This window comes from Dermacentor andersoni, chromosome 8 (assembly GCF_023375885.2).
Source record: "Dermacentor andersoni chromosome 8, qqDerAnde1_hic_scaffold, whole genome shotgun sequence".
Lineage (NCBI taxonomy): Eukaryota > Metazoa > Arthropoda > Arachnida > Ixodida > Ixodidae > Dermacentor > Dermacentor andersoni.
Genome location: NC_092821.1, coordinates 91,321,741 through 91,330,668, shown reverse-complemented (window position 1 = coordinate 91,330,668; position 8,928 = coordinate 91,321,741).

Genomic DNA, 8,928 nt, shown 5'->3' with positions numbered 1-8,928 from the left:
TGCACTTGCCACTTGGACAGCGGGAAAAGATGTATCGGCCCGTCGGGTAGGTGTGTGAACGACAGGCTCAGGGAGCACCGGAATCTGGTAGGAAAGACTGTCTTATCGGGCCACCTGTCACTGCACTGTAGAAGTTGTACTTACAAACACGTCTACGGGTAGTGTGAAGTGAATAAGAACGACATGCTGACACGCTATGGGACCGAAGCATATGTAATCTATCGTGATAAACATAATTGCGTAAGCACGCCTCCAGCGACGCTCTAAAAATGAAATTGAATATCTGTATGATGCCTTTAAAGGGCAGAGGGCGATATGATACGAAGATGTTAGCTTACGCACTGGCTGTTTCAGCGTACGTACGTGTTGCCTCTTCAAATAAAGTGTCGGTTGTAGTTTAGCGCTGTGTCATGTTGCTCCTCACTTTATCCCCCTCTGCGTGTGCTGTCAACTCTTTAAGATACTTTACCAACTAGCCCACCAAGCCATCCTTGAGAAAGTCGACCTTGCTCATGCATGGCATCAAAATCCTACGGAGCCCGGACCGAGGCTAAAGACAGCCATCACAACTCCGTTTGGCTTGTTTGAGTACGCACCGATGTCTTTGGAATTAGGCGCACCAACACTTCGCCCAGAAGTGATGCGTGGCGCTCGAACTGTACTTGCCGACATCAGTGCCATTCTTGTCGCGACTGCTACTCCAGCAGGCAACGATGATCACTTGCGTACGTTATTCCGTTGCCTGCAGAAACATGGTAAAGCCGTGAATGCTCAGAAGTGCCTCTTCGAGGTTTTCGAGCGGATTTTCTTAGGCCATAACATCTCTTTGCTAAGAAGCCATTCTTTCTTCTGGCACATTCAAGCAGTGAAGGATTTTTTCGTAACTGTCAATGCTTTGCAAGTTACGAGAGTTCTGAGGTTCTTCAATTTCTTTTCGCGTTTCATACCTCCCTGTACGGAGTTCCTACAATCGCTCACCGACCTTCCTTTGCTCGCGTGAACCCAACCAGCTTTGCGCACTTCGTCTGTTTCTGTGCGCGATCACACGCATTATCTCAATATAATAGAACTGCCAGGATTATGGAGCAACTGGAACAACCGTAACGTGAGACGTGCTGTGCAAGTGAACAGAAAACGCAGGCCCTTCCTATTGAGCTGGTTCAATCATACAGGTGCCTTGGTATCACCTTCACTAGCAAGCTTACATGGTCAGAACATATCCAAAATCTGGTTATTGCCACTAATTGATCCCTGGGATTCATAAGACGGTCACTGTCAACTAGCATATGAAACATTTATCCGTACTAAACTGGAATTCGCGTCAGCAATATGGAATCCCCATCAAGCGTACCTTGTTGAGCTACTGGAAGCCGTCCAAAATCACGCAGCCCGGTTTATTACATCCCAGTACGACTATCGGCTAAGTGTTAGAAACATCAAATCATCTCGCCACATCCAATCATTAGCACATCGTCGAAAAATCTCAGGCTTATGCCTCTTTCAAAAGCTCTATTACAATTTCCCGCATTTACGTGACACACTTCTTTTGCCCCCCAGCCGTACTTCACGCCGTCTCTCAAACAACCTCAGTATTCTACGTCTTCACGGGTCTACTAAATCCTTCAACAGCTCTTTCTTGCCGGTAGCTATTGCAGAATGGAATAGTTTACCGGACCACGTAGTAATCGAACGTAACCCTACCAAGTTTCGAAACATACTGGCGAACTTTCTGAGTATTGATGCTTAATGGATTTGACTTACTTTTACTACATCACACATTTTTTAGTGCATTGGTTATTACTTTTTGTGTTTGACATTCATTTGATTACACCTTCTTTACCCCTTATGAGTGTTATTGTTATTGTTTCTTACTTCAGTCATGACTGTTTGTACCTTTCTTTTTCTTATGTATGCTCCCCCCTTATGTAATACCCCAACAGGGGCCTTTAAGGGTCAATAAATGATGATGATGATTCAGCCCAATTCGTTTAGAACTTGCCTGGTTGTAATTCGTTTCCATCCATTTTGCTGCAGTGGCGACGTTAACGTCGCCACTGCAGCACGATTAACGATTACCTTGTTAATTATTTCCAATTTACGATTTGTACCCAGTAAGCTTGCAAGACGTATGCGCTTGAAATCAATCTCCAGAATGACAACAGCTTTGATATATTATTGCGCAAAGTGGAGCATACAGATAGGCGTTCCAGTTACTTTCGGGCTTTAATGCCTAAGACAGCGTTTTCTGAAAATAGCAATTGGAACAACAGTTCAGTTTTACTAAGAGTTTGATGGCGCATATGTCCATGCTGTTCTGGCCCTGGAAATTCATTCCAAGTGAATAGGAGTAACAAACTGACAAGCTACGATTACTAAATTACATGTGCCGTAAATAAACTTAATAAAGATGAAATTAGTGAAATTGTGTAATCTGTTCAAGTTCTTCTTGAATAAGTTGCTTTCATTTCTTGTGCGAGTAATGTCCGTTTCTCAGAATGATCCAGCTCAAGAAATAGATATATGTTATCTGCAACTGTAAATTTTTAAAAATTCTGGGAAACTTGGAATTTGTCACTCCGTATACCTGCACGAGATTTTGCTCCTTTCTCTTTCCCTCTCTCTACCTCTCTCTTTCTCGGTTAAAAACGACATCAGCAAGCAGAGATGTACCAGCCGACAAGCGCCAGGTGTAAGTGGCGCCTGGTTTGTTGGAAGTGTATGTGTGTTCGCTTTTGTGCCTTTTCTAGTCTGCTTGAGCAGCTTTGTTGTGCACACTACGAAAAATGCGGTCTTTATGTGAGCTTCGTTGTACATTATAATAACTCAGCCGAATTGTGCTTTACAGCCAAAGATGGCGGAAATAAATAAATTAGAGAGGACTGCGAAGAACATTTTCAGCAGACCAATAGTCGCCAATGCAGTTAAGCAGGAAGTAGCCAGGAGCAATGGTTGACGGTGACTGATTGAGCGTTTTCTTTGCAGGGCTGCACAGCCGCATAAATCACTGTCGTGTTTCGCAGAATCCTTTCTTCCGTAAATGAATTCACAAAAGCATCTATTACCGTTTCTGTCAGAAAAATTTATTCGTGTTCCACGAGCGTCTTATGACTTGCCGCAGGTATCGAGATATCCAAAGTAGTATGCGTTTTTGCAGCTTGAATGAAAAGACAAATTTGCCACGAGAGGGATTTGGCTTTCTAAAGTGAAGTTCTCCTTCACCCAGAGTGAACATATCGCTTGTTCTGCAGATATAAAAAGTAAAAATTGAGGTAAGCACAATGTGTAAAATGCGCTTGGAAATTTTTAGAAAGAATGCTCGTGGAAGTTCTTAAGATGAGATGTAACAGACAATAGGGTTCAATTATTTTCAAGTTACTGCTAGTCTCAGATGAGATCTTAAGCTCGTGTGAATAAATACACCGTAACCCACACATGTTCATATATCTCTTAATATTCATACAATCTTGAGCATAACTTCACAGCAATCAGAGAAACGTGGTTAACAAGTGACATTCATGATCATGAAATACGTAGGCCAAGCCATGCAATTATGTGCAAGGGCAGGCCTACATACGGTGTTAGCGTGGTAATTTAACGGAGTAAACCAATAGCCTTCGATGTAGTTCCAGTTGTTGAAAGGCGTAGGAGTAACTTTTTTTTTGCAACTGGCAAATGGGTCCAGGAGCCATCATTGTTGGCTGTGTTTAGCGCAGTCCCTCACACACCAGTGGCGTTACTTCTTCACTTTGTAAGTATAAGTAGCTCCACGTATCGAATATGAAAATAATTCTTTTTTGTGTTTTTACTATCCCAGAAATTGATTGAAACGCTTTGACTTTCAATTCTTCGGACCCTCCAATTTTCTGTGGGACTCTGTGGAGCAGCGTGAAGCGGGACAGGGGACACAGGTGAAAATCGAGAACAAGCACTTACTGTGAACTGAAAGTTTGTTTTCTGATACAAATTGTTATGTAAAACAAAGCAGAAGAAAACGACGTAAAATAATTTCATTCTGTCTTTTCTATATAATACGTTGCAGCAGACAATAAAATTTCAGTTCGCAGTAAGCACTTGTCCTCGTTTCTTCCTGTGTCCCCTGCCCCGCTTTGCGCTGCGCCACACCTTCTCACTGATAACCAACAAGCCCTAACCATCACCCTTCCAATGTTCTGTGATGTAATCCTCAAATTTTCCTTAGGTCAGATAGTGACTATAGCCCCGCGTGTACACTAAATAATGTCCAACATTCTTGATTTCATTTTTCTTAGTGAAACTTTCCACGCGACATTACGAAAATAAAAATCATGGAAATCATGCCAGGCATTTCGAACTGCCAGCTTATCTTGTGTACACTATCGATGGATGATGCGAAAGTTAATCGACAAACATCTCTATTGTATCACTGTTTCAGCCATGCCCATGATACAAGCATGACCGACTCTCTCTTTTTTAATAGGCTTGTTTCTTAGCACTTACAATTGATTTGTGAGCTGATATTCAAAGGCTGCGGAGTTGATTTAAAGACATTCCTACTTCATGTATAAAAATATGTACCGAATAAGAAATGAGAACATCAAGCCCTTGAATAATTCGTGATGTACTACATACGAAGTCAAAAGAAAGCAGTTAAGAAAATAGCTGAGCACGAATCGAGCAAGTTTACTGGAAGTGGAGCCACAGTGGAACTTAATCATCTCAGGTGTAAATAAAAGGATGTTACATCTGATTACGTGGCTACGATTCTTCCGAAAGGTTAGCAAAACAAGTCAAATAAATTGTGAATGTACCTCAATCCCCAAAAAAGTGACTAATACGCGCGTTCCTCTAAAGGCAACAGCGCTTTTGTAAACTTTCAATGATAACTTCCTACCAACCTTTACCGTATATGATAGATATACGGATATCCGCATACCATTCATGGAACCGTCCCATCGTACACCAATTAAATTGGTAACACTTACAGAGCAAGGCGGGCTGAAGCACATGTAAAAATTGATATAAATCAAGGGCACTGGTCCTGAGAACATTCCAATATCTTTATTAACAAGTATGCAGAGTGGGTAACTGGGACATTTGTATATTCCTTAGTCAATCAACAAATACATGCATTGCTTTCACAGAGGGAAAAAAATGCAAAAATAATACCGCTAATTAATATCTCTAGCTAGTTATGTACGTAATTTCTTCGAACATTCAATGTTAAAACACATTACTATATCCCTGAAGAAAAACGTGTGCTTTCATCTGCCCAGCATGGTTTCCTTAAGGGCATTTCAACATTTACTAAATTTCTAAAATAATAAAGCAATATAGCGCCCGCCATTGATAAGATGAAGCAAACTAATTTCACTTTTTAGGTCTAGCTAAAGCATGAGACCACCTTTCACATCAGAAAATAATAAGAAAATTGTATGCAATACAAGTGTGCACCAGCAAAGAACAGATCCGCGCTTTCAGCTAGAAACTATATTTCATGGTTCTAAGAACGCAGTCATGCTACTTGTAAAGCGATAAGCAAAGGAACTATTTCCGACTATATTGTCACGTGGTGGTGACGTTGAAGAACACAGTAGCAACACTGTGAACGACTAAAATAAATTTTATTGGGCGAACCTGTGCCCACAAAACAGGCTACACTTATAGCACAACGATAGTGGCGAACACAGCCGGCGATCGTCGAAAATCTGATCAGCGGGTCAAGCGCGTCGGCTTTTATAGAGCAGTCGTCGAATGTTCCAGACTAATCGTTCGGACCCGCGTGCCTTCCACAAAGTTCTACACCATTCGCGTCACGCGATGGAATCAGATAACATAAGGTTCGGCGACAACAGACAGCGGATAGAAGCAACGATAACTTTCCAGAAACTTCGGATACATGCAGGCGCGTCCCACGCTGTACGATTACATTTGTTAGGCGGCGAAATGTGCTTGCCTGATACAGAGAAGTACACGCGTCAATATGGTCCCGTTGTTTGCTAGAATAAAAATTACTTTATTAATGGCACACAATTCGTACGAATACGTGACACTGCATCTAGATCAATACGAGATCACGTCAGGCCCAACGGAGGGTTTTGTTCTAGCTGCTATATGATTTACAATATTTATAAATAATCTGTCCCTCTCTATAAATATAAAACTTACGCTTTTGGCAGATGACTCAGTGATTTTTTCAGATGTTATTACATTTGCAGGCCGCCGAATTCTCATTAAAGGCATAAAATACGAGCGCTGGCAGTATAATTGCTGATATCTGTCTCACAATTTTGTTAAATGGGTTTACTTCGCAATACTTCACTAATGTTACAAGTCGAACTTTTAATACGCTATGTGCAACTGTCATTTGACCCAAGTAACAAATTAGAAATGTTGGGGATTACCAACTTCAAACGATTTGAGATCGGATACTCTCATCAAATACATTACTTGCACAGTCCTGAAACAAGTGTTTTCATTGAAAATATAATTTCAGCTTGCACCGTCACATACGGAACTAATAGCTCATACATACTCATGCGATCTGTATTCGAATATGCTAGCGCCGGTTCGCTTTTCTTTTACCTTTAAACAGGTGAGCTAAATAGAGTAACTATAATGAAAGACATAAGGTTTATTTTCGGTAACACTAGACTTACAAACTCAACATAACACCTACCTGATCACACCGGCATCATTACGCTGCAAAACGGAAGCAAATTATCACGGCTAAAAGTGATGTTTCATCTCCTTTATAACGCAATAAAAATCGGCACCCCCATATTTATCTGTCAGTCGTATGCAAGATCAACCCACCGTAAGCATTATCGTGCACTAATCGAATACGATATTCACACTAACTGCTTCAAATATTTTTTCCTCTCACAAATATAGACTGGAACTCACTGAGTACGACCCACTCTTGTGGACGAATCATCATAGAGCATGTTTCCTACAATGATTGAAAATGAGGTGCTCGTTTCACAAGTAACATGAGTGCCTTCTTAGAAATCTGAAATATAGTTTCAACTGAAAGCGCAGATCTATCCTTTGTTAGTGCACAGTTGTATTGCAGCACCGTTATTTATTATTATTAGGAGGCTACAGTGAAAGAGATATGGAAAGAAGAATGATAGGTGTAACGTTAAGGGATAAGAAAAGAACAGATTGGGTGAGGGAACAAACGCGAGTTAATGACATCTTAGTTGAAATCAAGAAAAAGAAATGGGCAAGGGCAGGACACGTAATGAGGAGGGAACATAACCGATGGTCATTAAGATTTACGGAATGGATTCCAATGGAAGGGAAGCGTAGCAGTGGGCGGCTGAAAGTTAGGTGGGCGGACGAGATTAAGAAGTTTGCAGGGACAACATGGCCACAAATAGTACATAACCGGGGTAGTTGGAGAAGTATGGGAGAGGCCTTTGCCCTGCAGTGGGCATAACCAGGCTGATGATGATGATGACAGTGAAAGAACGAGGCAGAAGGAGGAGCAGGAGGGTATGGCGAAAGCATGAGAAGAAAAGCGTTGTGCCGCGCAAGAGTGGGCGCCGATGGTTATGAGATGGCGCCAGAGTAGCGCGCGTCGTCTGTATGGAAACAAAGCGCTGCAAGAGCGCAGGCCTGTCCTCGGTGGCTGCATGTAGATGATGCCCACGCATCACCCACGCGCTGCCTCTCGCTATCTCCCGATTAGCGAGGTAGTCACACCCAAATTTGGCTCCGTTTGGAGCTTGCCGCACAAACAGGTTGTCCGCGCCAGTCAATATATCGCGAAATAAAACATGCATGGAGCGGCGCTCAAATTTCGTATTATGGAGTATCGCATTCGTCAGCGAATTATTTCATTGCTAAATAAGATAGTCCGTGTGTATAGTGGCTGGGAGGGAAAAATATTAGAAAACCGGCATGTTCTGGCTTTTGGAAACAATTTCTTACTGCATCCCATGACGGGAGACTGGTATTGTTAAGAGTTATTTTCCCATTTCATTTCTGCGTCTACGCCCTAACAAAAATTTAGTACTTGCAAAATAGTGTGCGCCCGCGTGGGTGTTGCGGCTACTCCACAAATCCAGGTCGGAAAACAAGGCACATCCCTGCTGTTGGTAGGCAGATTTTTTACCGCTTCTCAACCAGCTGAGTTGGTGAACGCACCGATTGAATGCTTCTTTCTTCAATGTACGCTCTAGGTTAACCAGAATATAAAAGCTGGTTGCCCGTGCCGAAAGTGCTACCTTCTGCCGATAATTGCTGCCATGATCTGCAAGAAAACCTACTCAGACGTCAAGGTCTCATCTTAAAACAAGTTACACCAAGACACATTTCGGTCGTGTATTCTTACGGCAATATTTAATGTCTAAAGGACTATTATTTGCATAACATCGTTCTGGCTATTGTGCAGCATATATTTTGCAAATTGTCAATTGGGTCAAGTCCAAGTGGGATGCCTTGCTACAGGCCGTCCCGTGGGCCCACGACTTCGCAGAGAGCCACCACCTCCCTGTCCCTCCGGGGGCGGAGGCACCAACTTGATTGGGGAGCCTTCGGTTTCCCCCAATCAAGTTCCTCAGGACGCTGCGATAAAATTCTTGTCAGTCACTGTCAATTGGGTCACACATCCGCGCCATCACTAGTTCTACGCGGCATGGCGTATGCGCATACTGTCTAAGGGTTATAGTTGAGTTTCGCGTGAGAAAGAATGCGTGCTTTCGAGGCGTAATTGCTGTTGGGCTGGGCGACCAAGGCCCGACCTGAGCATCTCATCATCGCAATTAAATCGACGCTGTCTTAGATAACTGTCTCGTAAAAAAATTGCGATTGTGGCTGCTCAGTGCTGCTGCTGCCTTTATGCTGAACAAAGGTTTTATAAGGCAAAAATATTCTAACCTTCTTTTATTTCAATCTCGCGACGTCATAGTTATGTATGCGGAGAAGAAAGCATCGGAAACTTAC